The 24,492-nt window shown below is 43.8% G+C and overlaps 1 protein-coding gene and 1 pseudogene across 1 annotated transcript in view; both read right to left on the bottom strand.

The window, feature by feature from the left end:
* The window catches only part of GRIK4 (glutamate ionotropic receptor kainate type subunit 4), a 508,786-nt gene that overhangs the window by 203,185 nt on the left and 281,109 nt on the right, over positions 1-24,492 (bottom strand). The window lies entirely within an intron of this gene.
* On the bottom strand, positions 19,525-20,897 carry LOC123832582 (annotated as a pseudogene).

Below are 24,492 nucleotides of genomic sequence, written 5' to 3'. Positions count from 1 at the left end.
ACTAGCTATTAGGGAAACACAAATCAAAATCATGATAGAGAATATGAAAAAATACACTCATGGTGGGAATGTAAAATGGTATAGTGCCATTGAAAAACAATCTGGCAATTCCTTAAACGTGTAACATAGAATTACCATTTAACCCCAAAATTCCACTTTCAGGAATACAGCCAAGAGAAATAAAACCACATGTCCATATAAAAACTTGTACAGTAATATTTAGAACAGCATTATATTCAATAGTTGAAAAGTGGGATAAGCCCTCAACTGACCATTAACTGATAATGAATAAATAAAACATGGCATATCCATAAATGGCACATTGTTCAGCCATAAAAAGGCATGAAGTACCAACACCCGCTATAGCAGGAGTGATATTCAACAGCTCAACAGTGTTTTGCCCTGTATAATGTGCACCCTTGCTTTTGTGAGCATTATACACAGCAGTATTATACTCATGGTATGTAATCATTATACCCATGTATATGTGTATCCTTATTTTCCCCTAAACAATTTGGACAAAAAAGTGTGCAATATACACGGCAAAATACGGCATGTGAAAAAAGCCACTCACAGAACGCCACATATGGTGTGATCCCATTCAGATAAACTCTCCACAGTTAGTGAGTTCACAGAAACGGAAAGTACATTAGTGGCTGTCTGAGGCTGAAGGAAGGAGGGGATTCAAGAGAAATAGCCAAAAGGTGCTGGGTTTCTTTTTTGAGGTAATGAAAGTGTTTTTAAAGTAATGGTGGTGATAGTTGTATAACTCAATGTACTAAAATACACTGAACTATATACTTTAAATAGGTGAATTGTATGGCATGTGAATCATATCTTAACAAAGCTGTTTAAGACAAAACAAACCAAAAAACAGATTCAGATGTCTACATTTTTCTGATATCTAAATCTCAAGCTTCTAACTTTAGAAACAAGAGTTTGACTCATATCTTAACTACAGCACTGAAAACAAAGCTGAATGTGGAATAACTACACAGTAAATATTTGTTGAGTTGCAAATGATGACTATTTAGCCAAAAATGAAAATAGGGTAGGTAGCCTCTAGTTGAAATTCACTGTCCTCAGGGTAATAATCTCCTGATATTTGGAGAGGACTTGCTTACCTGTTTCATTTTTGTCTAACCACCCCTGGTTAGGATGGATACGATCCCTATGTTACAGAAGAGGAAACTGAGGGCCAATAAAATTAAATGGCCTGTCTGCAATTGCAATCAATAGGTGACAATAGTCCAATAATTAGCTTCCAGTTCCTGACCTATCCTCCCTAAGCAACAACACACTAACTTCCTCTCCCTGCTGCTGTCTGCCCAGGCTGGAGGAAAAGCAGGGCTCAGGCAGAGCAGTTCTGTTCTGCTGCGGGGAAAGCTGGGCAAAGCCCCAAAGCATCTTGGCTTCTCCACACCACCCATCCTGCGCTCAGCCTCTCCCATGCCAAGGACAGGGTGAGGACAGTGGCCCTGAGGTGAACGGTGGACAACACCGCGCCTTGCCGTCCAGCCTCAGGGACTCTCCGGAGGCTGTATAGTGGAGTGAGGTGGTGGCATGGAAAGCAGACCTCGGAGGCAGCACCTGGAGGGCCTCTTCCAACAGAGCCCCTCAGCCCTACTGCCTGGGATCAGCACTGGGCGGGACCCCTCTGACCTCACAGAACAGTGAAAACAGCCCCGCCCCCCGCCCGCACACCCCAGGACCGGAGAGCAGAACAAAGGAGACTCAGGACCTGGAAAGAGAGCCTTGAGCTGAGAGGGTCTGGAGAATGGGCCGCAGTCGTGTCCCTGCAGCAGCGCTGTTTTGCTGTCCTGGGACAACTGCCATAGACAGGGCAAAAGGCATAATCACGTCCCGCACCCCACCACCCCGGCAAAAAAAAAAAAAAATTAAACTGGATGACCTTTAACTTTGTTGAACTATTCTTGAGTCTGAGAAGACCCTCTAGGCTCAAGAGAGTAGCAGATCTCCCTACTTCCCCTGCAAGCTGGGGTTATCTGGCTCTCTTGGACTGGCCCCACCCAGAAAAGGCCGTAAGGCTCTGGGTGCGGCCCCTCCCCTCTGGACTGGTCCTGTATAATGTTGAAGATGACTTCCCTTGCAAGGTTTTAGCTAATTACCACAGAGTTCCACCAGTGGAGTTGTTACTTCGTTTTCAAGGACCTATAAAATGCAGCAGGATTTCCAGTCTGTCTGGCTAGATTTTACTTCAAACTCAGCTCCTGCTTCCTGCTGAGTGACCTTGGACAGATCTTGGACAATCTGAGGATCTTTTTTTCTCATTCATCTCAGAAATTTCACCACCTCTTCCTCACAGGCTGAGGGGAGACCTCAGTGTGAGGCCAGGCTCTGGGGGTGGGATAGGGCAGGCATGCAGTTGCCCTGGGGAGTGCCTGGTATCTTATCAACTCTCAGACCAACACCTTGGAGCAGGGGTCCTCAAAGTGTGATCCCCAGCCAGCTTCATGCTGGAGGTACAAACTTCTGGGCCTTACTCCTGACATACCACATCAGTCTCTGGACTTGATTCAAAGACCTTCATTGAGACAAGATTTCAAACCAAAGATTACCTGCTCACTGGGCATAGAGAACTGCTCTTCAAGAAGCACAGAACCCAGCCCTGAACCTAGCTGGGCTGGGAAGGGGGTTTTCCGGAGAAACCTGCAGAACTGTGTTCTGGCAGAAGTCAGGGGTTGCTTTTACAGAGTCCAGACAGCTGCCCTCCAATGCCCCTGATCTGTTCCCTGAAACCTACCCTGCCCCTACCACTGCATCCTGCAAGGAGTCTGGCCATGAGGGCTTCTGGAGCCTTTAAGGAGAACTCAACAAAGCAACAATAACTCCCTCAGAGCAGAGGCCTTGGGAGTCCACCTGGCAGCTTCACCAGTCTACTCATTTTATTTACCATATATTTTCAGACCATAAGACACACCTAGGTTTTAGAGGAGGAAAATAGGAAAAAAAAATGGAAGCAAAAGATGTGGTAAAATATTTAATAACATAAATAACATAATATTTCACCAATGTAAATGTAAACAGAACTCAACAGCAGCATTAAGAACCATTATTACTCCCAAATTTTGGGGGGGGGTGCATTTTATAGTCTGAAAAATACAGTATTTTATTCACAAGCTAATGATAAGATTTCCCATGCAACTCACTACCAGATGAAATGAAAATTGGAATTTGGAGTCAGGAACAACTTAGCTTTTACTTAAATTGTAAGAGTGTTAGCATAGGTAGGTAGATATTAATGAAGGAAGGGAGCAAAGGAAATTAGACATCCTTGAGCCCAAAGGGATGGGGACCTGAATGGGACCCTAAGCCAGCTGCTTCACTAGGACTTTACAGCTTCACACAGTCCCTAGGGGGACCTCTAACTCCCCAAAGTGGGCAAGGCAGGAAAGCTCATTAACCCATTAACTGATCCTTACCTAGGGAGGAATAAAAACTGCAGGAGAAACCCCTCTGCTGGGCATATGTGCAGTAGAAGTCAAGGTGGCATGGAGGGAGGTGCTTCTACTATGAAGCATGTGCGTAGGAGTTAAGACGATGACCACAGAGGCCAGTCAGTCTAGCCTGGGTGAAGGATCAGATTGGGTAAGGGACACAGGACCCTGGAAGACCTAGGGAATGGATTGGTTATTGGGGGATCCAGCACCAGCCTGTAAAAGCTTGGGAAATTGATTGGTTAGTTTGAAAAGGTGCCTGGTTCTTTCCAAGCCCAGGATAATATAATCCAAGCTTAATAAAAAAGCTTTCTCTCTCACTTTGTATCACATGTGCATTCTGTTCACTTGCATGTTCTCCCTTCATAGCAGCCATGGGGGATAGTAGCCACCTGGGCCCTGTGGCAGACCATGTGTGCCGGGGCACAGCCTGCTGGAGTGCAACCTGGAACACAGACTAAGCTAGCTGGACAAGGACAAAGACTGGACTTTTTTCATAGGACAAACAGAGATGGAACATCAGGAGCCTGGGGGAAGCCTATTTCTACCCAAAATATCTTACAATTAGATCACATCCTCCCATGTATGGGTCTCCTGAAATGCTTTCCTTGTGACTCCATAAAACACCATCTCCACTGGCAACATGAGCATTGTAGCACCTCTGCCTGGTCCTCTGCCCTCTGTTCAGCAGCCTCCTTAGCACACGCTTTCTGCCAGCAGTCACTGGCAGGGCTCTGCTATCTCCTGCCAGGCATGAGTCCTGAAGTTGCCATGGGGAGCTGGGCCATGAGCAAGTCTGGGTGGTGAGGGTATGTTCTCTTTCTGTTGTCACACAGGGCTCTTCCTGCTCTGCCTCCTCAGCACACAGGTCAAAGAGGATGCAGGTATAGTGCAAGGACCCCCTCTCCACATAACCCCTATATTGCTGAAGCCCTGACTACACATGTATTTCTTTCGAGTACTACAGATCTGGGTTCAAATCCTGAAACAACCATTAACGAGCAGCACAACTGAACAAGCCGCTTAATTTCTCTGAGTTTCCATTCTCTCAACTGTGATGAGGGTAATGATGCCTACTTCCTGACTTGGTGAAATTATATGGAACAATTTATCTAAACCACTCAGTATAGAAAAGCTAACCAATAGGTTATCATTATGTTATTTTAATAAAAGGGCATACAGACTACTCACTTTGAGGAGCTTATACTCTAGAGGAGGGGTATAAGAATAATAAAAAGAGAGATTTCCAATCCAAAGGTCCTTTTTCACAACTAGGGAAAAGTCAAGGTGTACCAAGACCACATGTCTTAGGCCCTTGCTAGGTAGCTCAATTGGTTAGAATGTCATCTGGATACACCAAGGTTGTGGATTCGATCCCCAGTCAGGGAACATACAAGAATCAACCAATGAATGGATAATGAGTGGCACAACAAGCAATGCTTCTCTCTAAAATCAATCATTATGTTCTTTTTTAGAAAGACCACATATCTCAACAGTTTTTTTTAAGTCAATAAACATGTTTTTCATGACTACAAGGTACAAAAACCACTTCGGTGACGCAAAGGTGCTGTCCTTGTGCTCAGTAGCCTGTCCCCCCTTTTTCACATAGCGGTATCAGTCCTGGTCTCAACTCTGCTGTAAAGTAGCCCTGTCCACTCCAGCAAACCACTTCCCATCGCTGCCTCAGTGTCCCCACCTGTCAAATGAGATCATGCCAGGACTCCAGGATCCGTGGGGTGCTTGCTGCTCTGCCAGATGCTCTATCCTCCCTTCCCTCCCCCAGCTTCAACCAGAAAGCACATTAACAAATGGTTCTTACACACACAGTACAACAACCCTGAACTTGGGACTCACTGCCAAATTAATTTTTGTTTTTCATCTGTCAGCAAAAAATGAATAAAAGTCCATTTTAAAATGAATTTGAAACTTTTGTCACCTCATTGGAGCCCATCAGCCCTTCCATGAAGTCATGCCAAGGCTGCCTTGGGGAGGGCACCTTTCTGCCAAGTGGTGGGGAACTTCCCCTCCTTTCTGGGCATGTGCTGACTGTGCTTGGCTAAGCCCTGGATTCTCAGGTAGGCAAACCCATGCCTTTGGGTCTGGCCTCTTCTGGGGGAGTTCTTCTGCTGTTTGCACCCTCCCAGCCCACTTGGAAAGCCCTGGGTATTGCTCTGACACAAGGAATAGTGCGGTTTCCACAAATGTGGGTGACACTGAAACAATAGCAGGACTATTTGTTTTTCTGTAGCTCTTTGTCACCATGTGAGCTAGGCAAACAGCTGGCCCCATAATCTTCCCCTCCCCAAAGTCATGCCCATAACAGCAGAAAGAAGAGGGGTTTTCTTTCTAGCCTAGCACCACAGCTATCAGTGTCCAGAGGGAAGGCACTGTGGAATTATAGAGTACCCTGTGTCTCCCCAGGTACCTCAGACCAGCATGAGCCTGTGATGATGATGTCTGGGGAGTGGGGAAGTGTTGGCAGAACTACCTTGGGGCATAAAAGTATTAGGGGGCCAAGTACAGGTCTGACTCTATCTAAAAAATCCCAACCCATCAAGATCTCTCCTTTCTGCCCTGGCTGGTGTGGCTCAGTGGATTGAGTGTACGCCTGGGAACCAAAAGTTTGCCAGTTCGATTCCTAGTCAGAGCACATGCTTGGGTTGCTGGCCAGGTCCCCTGGTGCGGGGGGGCGGGGGGGCACTCGAGAGGCAATCATACATTGGTGTTTCTCTCTCCCTCTCTTTCTTCCTCCCTTCCCCCTCTCTAAAAATAAATAAATAAATAATCTTTAAAAAAATCTCTCTTTTCTGCTTCAATATTCCCACCTCATGCTAGGGCCAATTTCTACTCCTCAGGGGTCATTAGATAAGGGAGAAGATGGTAGGTTAAACAACATGAAAATAGCCACAGAGCCAAGGCAAGTGAATTAGAAGCAGAAACCCACTGTGCTTCCAGTCCAGGTGCTGGATGCATGTACAAGATCATTTGACTAAGAGGTTCGCAAGCTCTTTTGGTGTCAGTTCCCCATCACAATGTACAGCCGATGATATGCACTCCTCAGAATCTTGTTAAAGGACATTAACATTTTCATGGCAAAGGTAAGGATATTTTGTAAGAAATACTTGGAAGAAAGGCAGATTTCTATAATGATCCTAGGCAGATGAAAAGATACAGCTTGCCCTAATTCTCCTGCTCCTAAAGAACCCGGAGTGCCTCACTATCCAGTGATTTCAATAAAAAGATTATTGTTTATATGCCAAGAGCTAGAGTAGAGGATATCTGTGAGATACAGAAATTCTCAGATTCAAGACATCTATACTATCATCATGAGCATAGACAAATATTAATGGGAAGGTCGATACTGGGAAGTGGACACTTACCATCCATTATGGGGACATTGAAGAATAATAACCTATGATACCAATCCACCAACAGCTCATTAAATAGTAGGAAGAAAATGGCAAAATAGAAAACAAATGAAAAGTGCTCAGGAGAGAAGCTGGGACCTCCAGAGTTGTCCTAAGACTTGAATTCTAGCCCTGAGTATGCTGCTGGGCAAACCTGGAAAGGTGACTTTCCAGGGGTCAGCTTCCTCTTTGATAAGATGAGACTTTGGGACCAGGTCATTTCTAATGACCAAGGGAGGGCTTTACCAAGGAAATAGGTGTGCAGTCCTATGGCAAATGATGAGTAGGAGTGAGGTGCAGGGAAGGGCATTCACCATCAGATGCAAACACCAGAGCCAGGGTAAGACAGAGTATTTCATTCTTCTTGTAGAAGAGGTGACAAATCTCCTATGTGCCAAATGCTTTCTAGACACTGTGGTCACAGCAACGTGGTCACAGTGCGTGGAGATTAATGGGGGAAATGGGAACTGGATCCCAGTGCCAGAGGAGCCCCGCATCTGCCTGCCACACAGGAGCCAATGTGGTCACCCAGCTCTCCCTTCTCCTTGCAGACACTAGGACCTGCTTATATCAAAGAGAGGTTTAAAAGTGATAAATAAAGGCAAAGAGAAAATGAGGTGCAAACAGAAGACAGAATCACTTATTCCATGCAAATTAAAAGTGCTAAGCAGGGGGTGGAAGGAGAAGGATAGAGGAAGGGGAGGCAGGTGAAGATTTCCCATGGATGCAGCAGTTAACTGCTTCAGGGGGTGATGAAGAGAGGAGAAGCTGTACTGCCAGGTGGCTTCTCAGGAGACAGGCATTCATGTCTGGTGGTGAATGGAGAGGCTGAAGGCTGCTCCTCAGAGCAGAAGCACATTCCCTGATGGTACTTCTTAGAGAGGTTATTGAATTAGCTACATTAATACACAGATGCACCTGGCTCAAGGTCACAGTAACAGGTTTAATTAAGCCATTTAGACACTGAATTGTGGGCTCAGTTACAGTCAAGTGTGCTCATCATGTTAAGGATTTACCTCCACACAACCTGACCCTCACCCTGTGCCTAGTTTGGCAAGCACACTGGAATGTGTATGCTTGTGCACAAATTTTGTGCCAGGCCCTATGCCACTTCTAGAAACTGTGACAAAATTCTGATGAAATTATCTTACAGTAATGTTCACAATATTAACCACAATACTAAAAATATTAACAGTAATACTGGACTGTGCTTAAAATAAATCACTGACCAAAATGACCGCAAATGGTGTCTAGAACAAAAATCCTGGCAGCTTGTACTCCCCTTTCTGTCCCCTCACTCCCCCACAAATGTTGTTCAAAATATGTCCTCCTGAAGCAATTTCTAAAGCCTTAGCCATTTGTCTAAGATTCCTATGGGCCTCGAACCACCTTAACACTCCTGACTTTACATCTAGGGTAATTGTTTATGGGGTTGGCACTTTCTCAAAACTTTCTGGCTTCTTTCCTAACATCCTTCTCATCCCTAACATTGACCTGGTTTCTCACAAACCCTTGGAAGGAAGGAGGCTGCTGTGAGTCTAGACAGGCTGGGCATACACAGATCTGGCTCAGAAATGAAATGGCCCAGTGCCTGGTAGGATATGCAGTAAATCAATTTCCAACTAACATGACTAATAACCAGCAGATTAAGAGGATGTGCTGAGGAAGAGCCTGCCACTTGCCTGCTAATTGCCAGTTTATGTAACTGATGATCATGGTACTCTTTAGGGGTTGTCAGTACATCAAGACAGTGTCTGCTGATACTGGGAAAGGCCTCAGTTTGTGGACCTTAATCAGTTGTCAGGGTTGAGTAGTAGCATACACAGCTGTTACTTCAGGGGACTATATACATCACAGAGCTACCATGCATTGAAATTACTATGTTCCAGACTTTGTACCTCATGTAATGCTCACAGCACGCCTGTGGGGGAGGTATTATTATCTCTGCTTTCAAAATGGGGCAGCCCTGTCTCAGAAAGGCTAAGTGATTTATATAAGGTTGCAGTGTTTACCAGGTGTGGAGAGGGATTCCAAGTCCACAGTCTTAACCATTCTGTGGAACTGCCCTCTCCTCCAAACCTGCCTTCATACATAATGACTTCATTAATTCAAGTAAGTTTGAAATTCTATTTGTGTAATGTGCTAAGGGAAGGTAAGAAAACCTGTGTTCTGCCCTCCTCTCTTCTAAAGAATCTGAGATTCCTGATGTCACAGAGACCTATTTGTCTGATGCTTGCCACTCCTGAATATTTCTTGATTTTTCCAGAGTGTGGCTGAATAAAAATGGAAGCTTTTTTCCACCTTTGGAGTAAGTGCAAGCTCCTCACCATCCGCTATCTGGGACAGTTCCTTGGCTCCTAAGGTTGTTCGCGACGCCAGTGGCCCACATGCTGTCCTTGATCTCTGAAGGCCTAGAGCCCCTCCCCTCCTGGGTGGGACAAGAGAGGGGTTTCAGGAAAGGAAGACTTGCTCTTCTCATCTCACTCCCATAACCTATGTATCTACCTACCTACCTCCCCCTCCCACCTAATCATCCTCTTGTCTACCCACCTATCTGCCTGTCCTACCTACCTATGTACCTATCTGTCCTACCTACTTACCTGTCTGTCCCACACTCTATCCAAACACTAGCAAAGCTACACTGCTAAGGTGTAGCAAACTAGATGGATGTTCTCTGGTGAAGGATGCTCCTGATCACCAAAACTTTGAGCCTTTCATTCAATGATGTGTCCTTCAAGGTTTCAGAAGTGGAAATTCTGGCTTAGGGAGGTCAGAGAGCAAAGGGAAAAAACACATATCTGTTCTTTAGGTCCTAGGACTCTGAGCACTCGGGGGAAGACTGGGAGGAGAGGGGGACATTTTAGTCAGTTTAAATAAGCCTCACATTCATTATTAATAATGACAGTCACTTGAGTAGCCGTTTCTACTTTACAAAACAATATGTAAAAATTACAGCATTGACTTTTTACAATAACCCCATGAGGCGTGTGTGATGGTCCCTGTGCCACGGAGAAAGAGGTTAAAAACTACATACCTCAGTCCTGACGTCATTAGTGGCCCAGCTGGGACCTAGAACTGGTTTGGGGCAGCAAGTCCCCAGTGCCTCATTCATTGTCAGCACCCAGCGGTAACTGTTGTTATCATCAGCTGAGGTAGGAAAGAGGGCTATCATTACCCTTTTGAATCCATCCCAGTTTCCACCCATGACATCATCAGTGGGGGTCAGGCTCAATGTTCCATATTCCAAAACCAGCTCTGTCTCCTCAACATTTGTCCTGGGTTCTAAATAAGCAAAAGCACCAATTTCTAGAAAGATCTTTCATAATTTTGCCCACTAGTCTGACATCATGAGAATCCATTTGACCTATAAAGCAGAAGTTGTCAGATCTCAATTTTCAAGGTCAGTAATGCTCAGTTGATTCTAATGTAAAATGCTCATACCCTCCGACCTAAATCTTTCACTCCAAGGAATTACTCTCCACAAACACTCCTGCAAGTGTATGGAAACCAGCCATGGTGGTTAATCTGGCAGGTGGAAGAGAGTATTACAGGACCTGGGAGTGGCATTCCCAGAGCAGGAACTGTGCCTCTGCCTACGATGCTCCCCCTGTGGTGGTGAGGAGGGATGTCCTCCAAGGCCATCAACACAGATGCTCTGAGAAAGCTCATTCCCACTTACACCCCCACTCAATCCCCTTCAGTCTCAAGTCCCATCAGATTTAGAGTGAAATCAAATGATAAAACTAGAACGAAAATTTATGTACCACTGTGGTAAGACTGGGCCAGTTTTTCAATCAATTTCCTAGCCCAGAAATTGCCTTTTACATAGAGAATGATGATTCTGAGGGTCCAGTTATTGCTTTGAAACCTCATATTTTGAGCTATCCAATGCTGCTCTCTTATATAAATAACAGTTATTTTTGCAAAGTGACATTTTCCCTACACTTCCAAAGTGTCCCTGCAGGAGAGGGCAAGAAAATGGATTCCATTATACTCTACTTAGAACTGCTGCTTCTTTGAGTACCAACTTCCATCTGAATCTCCTCAGGAATCTCAGAGATCCATCCCTTCTGCTGTGCACTGCCTGCTGCCTCTGCCTATCCCACCCCTGCTCCCTCTGCACCTCCTCTTCACCAGAGAAAGGACTCTTCACCCTCCTCCTCTGGTCACTGACATCATTCCTATACTTGTTTGCAGCCCATTCTCTCTGCCACCAGTCAGAGAAGACTCACAGCATTTTCTTTTCCTATTTAGTACTAATTAAAATCCCAAAGTAAAATGTATAAACAACAAAAAGCTGCACAGATTGACGTGAGTTGGGGAGACAGCACTGCCCTGGTCCTGCTGCACCCAGCATCCAGGCCCAGGGGGAATGAAGCAGGAGGCCTGGACACTCATCCTCACGTCTCCATGGGGTCTGGTGAAGCTGGGCTTTAACATACACCAAATGGTCTCATAGACACTCCTGTCCCTCTCCCTCTGGAAATCATGTAGGTTTTCCTAGGAAGTGTTTATAAGGCACTGCCACTGAAAAGTGCTTTTATGGTCATTTCATGGGAGAATTAGTTTTTTCACTAAGTGTCTTAAAGATACTCAATTCTGTCACTTCATATCCCTACTGGAGATCCCAGTAATAGGGGAATCAAGAGTTGAAAAATTTTAATTTAAGGTAAAAATTATGTAACAGGGTGCAGTCAAGAGGGGAGCCCCAAATGGGGTCCAGAGCTCAAGGTGTTCAAGAAATATTAGGATGTCCTCACCCTCCCCCCCACAGGTGTGCATTGGGGGAAGGGACATATGGAGCAGGGCCATTGAGAGCTGTTTAGCATAGCAACAGCTTTGTGGCTAACCTCTGGTGTGGTTATTTAACATATCTATAACCTTTAACTGGTTGCATAGATACATTAAATAGCTGTAGCCACACTCTGAACCAGGGGAATGGAAGTAACTTCCCCACCAAGACATAACTGGGGGGTCAGGCCCCCCAAGTTACAGTGCCTGCATGGAAGCTTGGAGCAGATTGGCTCCATGACATGGGGCCACGCCTGCCCAGACCCACAATGGCAGCCCAGTCTAGCTGGAAGGATATGGGAGTGCTGGCAAGTGTGGTTGATTGTGGGAGTCGGAAAATGGGGCTGCAGAGGAAGATTGGTGTGGGGATTTAAACCCAGATGTGGCAGCCATTGAGGAGGGAACCACTCGACTTTGCCAAAGTGGAGACTCCCATGGTCATTGTACAGAGAGGACCACGCGGCTGTGGCAATAGAGAGGAGAGAACCATGCAGTTTTGGCTGAGTGGAGACTCCCATGACCATTGTGCCAAGAGGACTACATGGCTGTGGACATGTGAGAGAACCTGGTGGCTTTGCCAGAGTGGAGATCCCCACAGCTTTAGAAGAGGGAACTACCACCCGGCTTTAGCAGAGATCCCAGCGACACAGCTGATGGTGCCGGGAACCGAGGGAGGCCTACTAGCTGAGACAGATTACTGGGAAGAACTGGGGGCTGCCTGAGGTACAGACTTCTATTTCTTTCCCTGAGATACGGTACCCCAGACTGGGCAAAGGGGGAAGGAAGGACTGTGTGTGTGTTTGTGGGTGTTTTAAGGGACTTTGGGATTTTCATGAAGATAGTAGGTCACTACTTTAAGTCTGTATAGCATTAAAGAAACATTTCCTTTCCTTTTCATGAATCTCTGGCATTGTGAGATGCCTTTCCTCTGGTGGCGAACATAACGAACCTGGGGGATTCCTTTCGGTAATAGTATATTGCCCTTGGCCCCACTTTTGTTTGGTAAAGTTATAAGCTAAGCAAGTAATGTTTATGTTAAAGCTTTTGTTTAAGAAACTACAGATAAGGCCCATCCTGGCTCCTGGGAAAACAGCTGACCTCTTGGAGCACTGCTAAAGGTTACCACCTTGGGACAAGTGGAGGTACCCTGGCCTTTGTGTTCCAGGGAAAGACAGACCACCACCTGCCCTGGGAACAGCTAACTGCCCAGGACAGGAATGTTGCAGTTTCTTTCACCTAATCCTCCCTGAATCTCAAAGCCCTCACGGCACCTTGTTTATTCCATTATAAAAAGTCTGGCCTAGAAAAAGAAGAGAAGAGAAGATGATCTGTTAGGGTATGAATTCGCCATCTTCTCGGATCACCAGCTATCTGAATAAAGCACCCATAAAGATTCAATTGCTGTCATTGCTTATTGGGTTTGGTAGTGACAGGCAACCTGAATGCCGGTGTCTTTTCTGGTTTCACCAGCTCCCCTCTGTTCAACCCCTATGCTGGCCTTGCTGTACCAATCAGTACAGTGAAGAGCCAAGTACACATTCAAAAGATCCTTCATCTGAGGTTAATCGCTTTGTGCTTGCCAGTCTTTAAAGGTAGTCAAGACAGATACAATTGCTCCCATTTTTGAAGTGGGACAACGAGGCTCAAGGAGGTTGACTGACTTGTTCAAGGTCACAGAGCTAGTTGATTGAAAAAATAAAAAAAAATTTATGAGACTTTGTCTGTGCTGAACCTTGCAGTGGGTTCTTTGGCTCATCATCTTTGGAATAAGCCCTGCCCACCCATCCTACCCCAGACCCCTGCCAGTAATCAGCATATCTAGGATTTGAGCCCAGGCTTTCTTCATGCTAACTTCAAGATCCCATTTTATCTTAACTTTACTCAGTTCCTGAGATGAAACCTGTCTCCAGGTTCCCAGACCAGACTCACCCCTCTGTGTGCCCTGGAGGTTCACACAAACCTCTGAGGTTGCACCTATTCTAGGGCCATGGTACACTTATAGGTCTGTTTTCCTCTTGCCTGAGATCCCCCCAGCGCAGGGACTGCATCTTACTCCTCTCTCAAGGCTCAGCATCCACCACACTCTCTGGAAGGCTCTGTGGGTTCTGGTGGTTTGAATGAATGACTGAAGAGTGAGGTAATGACCACCTACTGGAGTTAGTGTGTCTATACATGTGCATGCATGGGCACATGCATGCACACTGATATCCATGAGAAAAGAGGCACTTTATATCTGACCTGAATGGTTAAGCTCCCCTCTGTAGCATTCACATGGACAGAAAGCTGCCTGAGGAGGGAAGTCTGCATGTTGGTTTTTGTGGAAAGGCAGGATTTCACAATGGTTAAGAGTATACCACACATTCTGCCTGCTTTTACCTGTGAAGCCTGGGGTCAGATTCCTAACTTCTCTGTGTCTCCTAATTCCTCAGCTGTAATAGGGGATGATCTGAATAGCACATGGTGCAGATGCAGAGAATGACACCTGGCATCTGGTAAATCTCAGGCTAGATATTCCAAAGAGGAGGAGAATGCAGCAGTGGGGCCTGGAGCCGAGCACCTGGGCCCCCACATTACACACAGCCACTGCTCTCAGAGGATCCGTCTCCCTCAGGTGGCTAGGCCATGGGCCCAGCTGGAATACACAGAAATATGGGGCTGGGGGTGACAGGAACCTCTCCCTCTCCCTCTGAAAATCATGTAGGTATTCCTAGGAAGTGTTTATAAGACTCTGTCACTGCAAAGTGCTTCTGTAGTCATTTCATGGGAGAATTAGTTTTTCCATTGGTATTCAATTCAGTTCAGTCTCAACCTTTGGGTTCATATAAAACCAAAGGGAGATGCCATCTCCATGGTCATTTGAGGGGGACACAGAAGATGGCCCCAAATCCAACCTCTTGAAAAGTGCATGGCAAGGAGAGGGTGAGAGTTCACTATGCTTTACAAATACAGTAACTGAGGCATCGCAGGAAGGGGACTGACTGGTGAAAGAAGGGGACACTATTCTCATCCCTTACTAGTGACTCAGCTCATGGGAACACTTGAGACACAGCTGGAACAATACAGGGAGGCCAAGATCCCAGGAAGATCCCCAAAATATTTTCCCACGTCACAAGGCACTGTTGGGTTGCTTCTGTGGCAGGTTATCTTCACTCTCCCTGCTGGGGCTCAATGTGAGTGGAGTGCATGCTGAACCATGCTTCCCCGAGTTCCATCTGAGATAGGGCCATCAGGCCACTGCAGATGATATGGGGTCAGCAGATTCCTGGGGCGATGCCCCAGTTCCTACCTCACTCCAGCTGTGGGCTCTGCCCCTCAATGTGGAGGAAAGCCTGAGAACTACTGCCACGTGAGAGGCTGACTGTGAAGGTTCTGGATCCCCATGCTCATCAAACCAAAAGCAGATGTATGGATGGCACATGACTTTCACAGTGGCCTAACTACAACCCACTGTGACGTTCAGGGGTAGCAGGTTATAGAGGCTAGAGGACAGCCAGGCTCAAGCATTTTAATATAATTCCCTGAGGCTGACAGAAAAGGGAGGAGAAGATAAGCTACACCTCTGTGATGCCAGACATGTGGCTGGATCTGCACAAGTTCAGCCAGTTGTCCATGTACTTCAGACCGCAATTTCTTAATGCCCTGCAAACTAGCCATCTGCATTTGTTAAATACAGGCTTTGATTACCACATGGGCTTTTCTGGCAAACAAGGTTGTAGAACATGTGAGGTCAGTTGGCTGGAGTGCAGTCCTATATGACACAGGTAATGGGTTTTGTCTGTGTGTGATCCTATTAGTGATTCTGTCTATAGCGGCAAAAATCACCTTTGGTTTAGATTTGATTTCTGGATATATGATAAGCGGGTGATTTAAACAGTTCAGTGTAAATTCAGCTCAAATGTTAGAAAACAATGGTATATATATGACTGATGCTGAGTATTACACCCTGAGGATAGAAAGGATAGAGAGAGATCCATAATCCATTAGTCCATTTAATCCTCCAGAATGCCCCACATAGCAATGTGCAATTTTGGTTCATATAAACGTGTGTGTGTGTGTGTGTGTGTGTGTGTGTGTGTGTGTGTGTATGAGATAAACATTAAACATTTTGTCTCAGAGCACAAAGGTAAAAGAAAGAAAACTCTAGAAGCAGTAGAAAAGGAGCTCTCCCCCTATGGGTCTCAGTTTTCCCATCTACATAATCTTCTCTGGGACCCTTGCACCTCACAGCCCCCCTGGGCAGTGAGCAATCCAGGTATGCCACTTTGCAGCTCTGCATTTGGGCTCAGACCTCCAGAAATGTCCAATTCCTGACAGAGAGCAAGTGAAGCAGAGCCTACGGGGAGTTAAGAGGCCAGATGAGCCAAAATTGGCCCCACCTGTGTGGCAAGTTCTACTTGAGCCCAGTAACCCATTTCACTCTTACAGTAGTTCTGTGAGGTGGCTACTCCACCTATACCCAGATAGTGAGGCTCTCCATCACTGTGCCATCCTGCCACACCTCTGTCCATGGGCAAGGTGAGTGCTGCAGCATGGAGGTCAGTTGCCTCAATAAGCCAATGTGGGGTGGAGGACCCAGGCAGGTGTGGATCATGGGCTATAGTGCTTTTTTAGTTTGCCAGGCTGCTGTGAGGAGGGTGTCCAACCCATTGTTAAAGCTTCTCTGCTCCGACTTTTTGGCTTTGATCTTATAATGAACAAAGGGCTCACCCTGCTCCTCTATGTGAACAAGACAGAGCTGACTCCTCACCAGCTGCTTTGTGTCAGGGACCAGACCTTCCTGTCTCAAGGACATGAGAAATGACCCATGACTGATCTCTGAAGGGAGTACATGACCAAGACCAGGAGAACTGGTTCTCTCTGCTTTGCCAAAGCGGCAGGAGATAGAAAACAGAAATCCTGTTCTCTATCTGCTCTCTATCCTTTTCTCCAAAGGTTGATGGCTCTTTGATCTGACAGCATCCTCTCTCAACAAGTAGCTGTTGTTGCCCACAGGTGTGGAGTCTCCTGCCTTTTAGGCCCTGCTTGCCTCACCTCTTCAGCATCCTGCAGTGGCTGGAGCAGGGCAAGGAGCAGGGCCAGTTGTGGGGTGGAGGGTAACAGACTTCAGCAGAACAGGCTATGGAGCTCATCTTCTGAGCCAAGTGCCCATGTCATGAGGATAGGGAGGGTTCCCTTCCTGCTCAGTACAAAGGTACTTCAAGGGCTTTTTTTTTTTTTTTTTTTTTGACCCATCCCTTGTTTCCCTGTAATTCCACTCAAAGCACCCTTGGAATTTTGTCTTTACTCACTGTCTCCATTTCACCTCAACCTATGCTACTGGGCTTTCATTTCCACCGCCCAAGACAATATTGATGGAAGTCACCCTTTCACATCTGGGAGCCCTCACTGGTTAGTCTCTCAAAAGTGCTGGCCAGTGATATCACTGACTCCACCATGCAATGCTGTCTTCTGTAAACTTCCTTGATATCTCTCATCTATTTTTCTACATCTGTCATTTTGTTTTCCTGACTCAATAGCTGCTCCTTCTCAATCTCTCCTTTTTACCAGACTTTCAAATGTTGGGGTGTCCCCAAGATTCCATTTTGGGCTGTCTACCCTATCTACACACTTTCAAGTGACCTCATCATTCCCATGGCTATAAATACTACTTATATATTAATGATTTGAATGTTTTTTAACCTGTTTGTTGTTAAATAAAACACAGATATAGAAAACCATACAAAACACGTAAACAACTTAGTATTTACCTCATATTAACTACCCAAGTTAAGATTTGGAACTTTGCCAGCCACCCGGAAGGTCTGCTTGTCCCATCCCAACCACAGCCCCATCCTCCCTCCAAAACTGATCACTGTCCTGACGGCATAGTCATCACATCCCTTTTTTTTTCTTTTCATGGTTTTATCAGACAACTGCATCCCTACACACTGTAGTTTAGTCTTGCTCATTTTTAAAAACTTTGTCTTTTAATTCTCTTTTAAATTACAGATTTGTCCTTTCTTTTAAGGAAAAAAATTCTTTCTTTTCCTTAAAATCTGTCTGCTCAGTTGCCTGGTGGGGTTTAGCGCACTCTGGTTTGTCCTGGTGCAGTTCAGCATGTTCCTCTGTCTCTGTATCTTTATAAATTGGTAGTTAGATACAGAGGCTTGATCAAGCTCTGGTTCTGACCTTCAGCCAAGACTGCAGGTCAGGGGTGTCAAACTCATTTTCGCCAGGGGCCATATCAATCATGTGGTTGCCTTCAAAGGGCCGAATATGATTTTAGGAATGTAAGGATTAAGTACTCCCTAACTAGGGGCAAGGAGCCCGGTGCTGCCTCCGAGTAGAAACAAGGTGCTGGGATGGATAAAACAAGGCAAAGGGCCAGATCTGGCCCATGGGCCTTGTGTTTGCCACCTGTGCATCACTTACAGTGTAAGTGATACTGTGCTCTTTTATCAGAAGTTGTGAAAAGTCTGCCTTTTACCCTTTTTTAAGTAGTAGCGACTACTGGTGACCAATGTTTAAAATCTAGACCATAGATGCATTTTAGCTTTTATATATCGCCCTAAATAATTTTATGCAGAGATGCTGCCCCTCATCTATTATTTGGGCACCCAGGGGCACAGTTCATAGAGGAACGACAAGATAAATGCTAATTTCCTTTTATTTACCTGTTTTCTTAAGATAATAAATTAGTTCCCTGTCATCTTCAGATGATAGCCAATTAATTTTTCAAATGTCATCATGAACTCATGGATACAAACATATTAAACCTGTGTTTAAACATGGGTTTCAATCTACTGCAATCATTATCCTTATTAAAGCTCAAATTGTCATCATTGGCCAGTGAGAGTCTCTTTAAGTTGGCTTATGACCTGTTCCAGGCTCATTTTGTACATTTGCTGCCCAGACCTGGGATCAGCCATTTCTCCAAAAAGCCCTGTTTTTTTGTTTTGTTTTTTTTTTGTTTTCCAGTGGGGAATGATTATAACACAATGTTAATCTGACTGCATTCTTTGGTCATAGTTTCTAGGCCTTTTTTAGTAAATAGAGCTAGGTGGCAAAATGAGATAGATACATAGATACACAGATAGATAATAGATAGATCCTATACATTATATGTAAAATAAAATATATAACATATAAATATGAAATATATACAAAATTTCTAAAATAAAATATTCAAGTCTACAGGGTTTTTACTTTGCCTCCTCTGTACTGCCTCTCTCTTTCCATTCTTTTGTACTGAGAATCCTAGTTCTCCAAAAACCCAGAAATGATAGAAATTGAATGACACCACCAATTATTTGCCTCACCTTACATCATACATACAACAGTTTCAGAATAACAGTAGCAATACTAAAGTCATTATCAGCTATTGTAATTTTAAAAAGGTTTAAAACATTTTTGCATATGGCATCTCCATTCTTCCCATTCTTTTCTTTTTTCCAAATGTTTCACTTTTAATTGTTGAGACAGCTCCTATATTGAGTTTTACAAAAAAAAGTATGTCTTCCAACATGCTTCCAAACAGTGTTCAGGGTAATGTGGTATAAGAGCAACATTTAACATAATCCAACTGCTTTAACGTAAATATACTTACTGCTTAAGTATACCCTACAATGAAACTAACTTGAGAAAAGCTAGAAATTGTTTAACAGTTATAGTTTACTCAACTTAGTTGTTACATCCTAGATGATAATTGTGTTAAAAAATACTGAACCTTAAGTTTAAAACAATCCTGATTTCCACTCAAAGCATAAATCACAGGCTAGTATTGCAAAACTGTTAAATTTGTTTCATGTTTTTTTCCCCCATTAAAGTAATATTGACCAAGAGTCAGTGACAAGGATCAATTACATTCCCCATCCACCACTCATACTGGACATGCTAGACATCCCTCCCATTCCGTTCACTCCCACAGATGCATGGCTTCTGTTACTGTAGTCGCTGCTGTTCACTGCTCCTTGGCTGCCTATGGAATGTTTGATTGAAAATCACTGGAGTTTTCCTGTAAAACTTGGTCATATTAGCTCATGCTGCTCTGGCCACCATAGCGGCCTCCATAACCACCACTCAGCTGCTGGTTGGCTGGGCCACCATAACTGGACTGGTTTGACAAGTCCATGCCTCCCATCATTTGGCTATCATAAGCACCACCGCTTGCTCCTGCTGTAGAATTCAAGAAGAGTTCTACATATCTGTGCTGCATATTTGCTTTGTCTTTCAACATAGCTGCCACAGCATCTCATGAGTTGCAAACTCGACATCTGCTTCACCTGTTACTCTGCCATCAGGACTAATTTCAATATGTACTCTCACAAGGTTGAGTGGTGAAAAAAAATTATAAATGTCTTTTTCAGTAGCTCTGTAAGGTAATCCCCGCATGTGTACAGTGTCCAGTTGTGCTCTGGAAAGTAGAGCCCCCATCCCCGTATCTGTGGTCAGACATTCCTGAAAAACAATAATTGAGGTCTCTTCCAAATCTATCTGACTCAAAACCATAGCCATCATTATAGCCATTGTAATCATCATAACCTCCATAACCTCCACCATAAGCACCACGCCTCATCCTTTCAAAGCCAGCTCCTCTGCCAATGCTGTTATACGCTCTGCCAGCCCCAGGTCTGTCATAGGGACCTGGCCGCTGCATGGTCATAAGCTTTCGTGGTGGATCATAGTGAGTTCTAACTTCAGCTCGACTGCTCTTAAAGATTTCAATATACCTGTGCCCTATTCTTTCCTTGTATTTCTTTAGAGCCTTTTTAGCTATTTCCTGTGAAGCAAACTGCACAAAGGCCTCCCCCGTACTCCTCCCCTGGAAGTCCACTGGCAATGTTATCCCATTTGGCACGATTTCCAACCCTGAGAAGAACTGAACAATTTCTTCCTTGCTACATCCAAAAGAGAGTCCTCTAAGCCACACAAAGCCATCATTGGCCGTGTCAGGACTATTTGGACCAGTATGCTTCAACACCCAATCCATTTCAACATTGTTTGACTTGAATACTTCAACATATCTGTGTCCCATAGTTTCTCTGTCTTTTTTCAGGGCCAATTTGACGTCCTCTTCTTATTTGAGTTCAACAAAAGCCTCTCCACTCGGTCTGCCTTCTCTGGTATAGATGAAATGAATACCTTGAGACCCATTTTGAATTTTGCAGTCGGGGAACCGCTGCACTTCGTCCACTGAGCCAGACCACGGCAGGCCCTGAACCTTCACCACAAACCCCTCTCCGCCTTCTGTGACCAGCATCATCGTCTCCCAGTGGGTCTTGGCATCTACACAGACTGACCACCTGACTTCAGCGTGGCTGAGTCCATTCTCCCCATTCTTTTTTTTAAGATTTTATTTATTATTTATTTTTAAAGAGGGAAGGGAGGGAGAAAGAGAGAGAGAGAGAGAGAGAAACATCAATGTGCGGTTGCTGGGGGTCATGGCCTGCAACCCACGCATGTACCCTGACTGGGAATCGAACCTGCGACACTTTGGTTCGCAGCCTGCGCTCAATCCACTGAGCTATGCCAGCCAGGGGGGTTTTCTAATGTACAATATCATGTCGTCTACAAATAATGACAATTTTACTTCCTCCTTTTCAATTTGGATGCCTTTTATTTCTTCTTGTCTGAATAAGAGTGGTAAAAGTGAACACCCCTGACTTGTTCCTGATCTTGAGGAAAATGTTTTTAGTTTTTGCCTCCTGAGTATGATGTTGGCAGTAGATTTTTGTATATAGCCTTTATTATGTTGAGGTATACTCCCTCTATTCTCACTCTGCTGAGTGTTTTTATCACAAATGAGTGCTGGATTTTATCAAATGCTTTTTCTGCATCTATTGCTTTGATCATGTGATTTTGTCCATTTTGTTTTGTGATGTATAACATTTATTGATTTGTGAATATTGTACCGACCTTGCATCGCTGGGATAAATTCCACTTAATCATGGTATATGTTTTTTAGGTATTGTTGTATCTAATTGGCTAGTATTTTGTTGAGAATTTTAGTATCTATGTTCATCAGAAATACTGGCCTGTAATTTTCTTTCTTGGTTGTGTTTTTACCTAGTTTTGTGATTAGAATATTTCTTGTTGTCAAAAAGAGTTTGGAAGTCTTCCCTCTTCTTGATTTTTTGGTAGAGTTTGAGAGAAATAGGTGTTAGTTCTTCTTTGAATGATTGGTAAAATTCACCTGTTAAGTCCTCTGGTCCAGGACTTTTGTTTGCTGGGAGTTTTTTGATTCCTGCTTCAATTTCAGTAGTTGTTATTAGTCTATTCAGGTTTTCTGCTTCTTCCTGATTCAGTTTTGGAAGATTGTATGTTTCTAGAAACTTATCCATTTCTCCCAGGTTGTCCACTTTCTTGGCATATATTTTTTCATAGTATTTTCTTACAGTCCTCTGCATTTCTGTAGTATCAGTTGTTACTTCTCCTCTTTCATTTCTGATTTTATTTATTTGGGTCCTTACTCCTTTTTTCTTGATGAGTCTGGATAAATTTCCTCAATTAATGTTTATATTTTCAAAGAATCAGCTCCTGGATTCATTGGTCTTTTGAATTGTTTTTGTCTTCATGTCATTTAATTCTTCTCTGATCTTGATTGTTTCCTTTCTTCTATTTAATCTGGGCTTTGCTTGTTGTTTTTCTAGTTCTTTTAGGTGTAAGCTTAGGTTATTTATTTGAGATTTTTTAATCTTTAGGTAGGCCTGTAATTCTAAGCACTTCTCTTTCAGGACTGCTTTTGCTGTGTTCCATAGGTTTTGGGTTGTTTTGTGTTCATTTGTTTCCAGGCACTTTTTGATTTCTTCCTTGATCTGATTGATGACCCCTGTTCAGTATTTAAAAACATGGTATTTATTCTCCATGTATCTGAATGTTTTTGACGGTTTTTAAAATTGAGTTGATTTATTGTGATCCAAGAAGCTTGATATAATTTAAATCTTCTTGCATTAGTTAAGGCTTGCTTAGTGTCTTATCTTGTTGTCTTTCAGAATGATCCTGTGCTCCTAAGAAGAATGTGTATTCTGCTGCTTTGAGAAGAAACATTGGTAAATGTCAATTAAATCCATCTAATCTAGTATGTTGTTTAAGGATGCTGTTTCCTTGCTGATTTTTTTGTCTGAAAGATCTATCCATTGGTGACAGTGCTGTTAGATCTAGGCAGGCCTAGGGGGAATGAAAATCACCAGGTGAGAAAATGGCACCATGGGAAGCTGCCTGCAGACCCTACCCAGAAAGATTAGGGTCTGGGATCGGCTTATCTGGCATAACAGGATGCAGCTTTCACTCAGCAACCAGCTCTAGCCAATCAGACTCTAATACCCCAACTGCAAATTTTTACATTTAAAAACCCTGATCTAAGAATAACGAAACAAGTCCCAACCTCCCTTGGTTGGCTCCCCAACCTCCCTTGGTTAGCTCCACTTTCCCCTACAAGTCCCAACCTCTCTTGTTTGGCTCCACTTTTCCCAAGTCCTAACCTCCCATGATGGGCTCCACTTTCCCCCACAATTCCTAACCTCCCTTGGTTGGCTCCCCAACCTCCCTTGGTTGGCCCCACTTTCCTCTTAACCTCCCTCAGTTGGCTGCACTTTCCCCTTATTCCCCATTAATAAATCTTGCTCTCCTTACCTCACTGCAACCTAACAAATGCCATGTTAAAGTACCCTACAATGACTGTATTGCCGTCTATTTCTTCCTTAAGTTCTTCAAGATTTTCTTTATAATTTTAGGTGCTCCTGTATTGGGTGCATATATGTTTACAAGTGTTATATCATTTTGTTGGATCGATCCCTTAGTATTATGTAGTGATCTTCTTTGTCTCTTTTATGGCTTTTGTTTTGATGTCTATTTTGTCAGATATAAGTATTGCTACCCAAGTTTTTCTTCTGTCCCCATTTACATGGATTATCTCTTTCTATTCCTTCACTTTCAGCCTATGTAAATCTTTTGTTCTGAGGTGGGTCTCTTGTAGATAGCATATATGTGGGTTTTGTTTCCTAATCTACTCAGCTAATTATGTCTTTTTTTCCAGAGCATTTAATCCATTTACATTTAAGTTTATTATCAATAGGTACTTTTTCATTGTCATTTTTTTTTCTCTTTCAACCTGTGTTCCAGTCTGTATTTCTTCTTCTTAAAGCGATCCCTTTAGCATCTCTTGCAATGCTGGTTTGGTGGAAATGTACCCTGTAGCCTTTTTTTTTTTTTTTTTTTTTGCTCTGGGAAGCTCTTTATTTCACCTTCTATTTTAAATGAAAGCCTTGCTGGATAGTGTAGTCTTGGTTGTAGGTCCTTGCTTTACATTTCTAGGGATACTTCATGCCAATCCCTTCTAGCCTGCAAAGTTTCTGTTGAGAAATCCCTGGATAGCCTAATCAGAGCTTCCTTGTAGGACACTAACTATTTCTCTTGCTGCCTTTAAGATTCTCTTTGTCTTGAAACTTTGCCATTTTAATTTGTGGTATGTCTTGGTGTGGTTATCTTTGGGTTCATCTTGATTGGGACACTCTATGATTCCTGAACTTGTGTGGCTTTTTCTTTCACCATGTTAGGGTATTTTTCTGTCATTATTTCTTCATACAACCTTTTGTATTCCTTTCTTCCTTTCTTCTCCTTCTCGTAGCTCTATGATATGAATACTGTTACATTTCATGTTGTCCAAATCTCCCTTAAATCATCCTATTTTTAAGTCTTTTTTCTCTGTGTTGCTCTGACTGGGTGTTTTTTTCTATCTTGTCTTCCAAATTGCTCATTTGATCCTCTGCTTTGTCTAACTTCTTTTTAAATTCCTTCTAGTGTATTCTTCATATCAGGTATTGCATTCTTCATTCCCAACTGGTTCTCATTCATAGTTT

This window comes from Phyllostomus hastatus, unplaced genomic scaffold (assembly GCF_019186645.2).
Source record: "Phyllostomus hastatus isolate PE091 unplaced genomic scaffold, TTU_PhHast_1.1 phas_scaffold_193, whole genome shotgun sequence".
In the NCBI taxonomy this organism is placed as follows: domain Eukaryota; kingdom Metazoa; phylum Chordata; class Mammalia; order Chiroptera; family Phyllostomidae; genus Phyllostomus; species Phyllostomus hastatus.
Note: the sequence above shows the minus strand (reverse complement) of the source record. Positions and strands in the feature narration are given on the sequence as shown.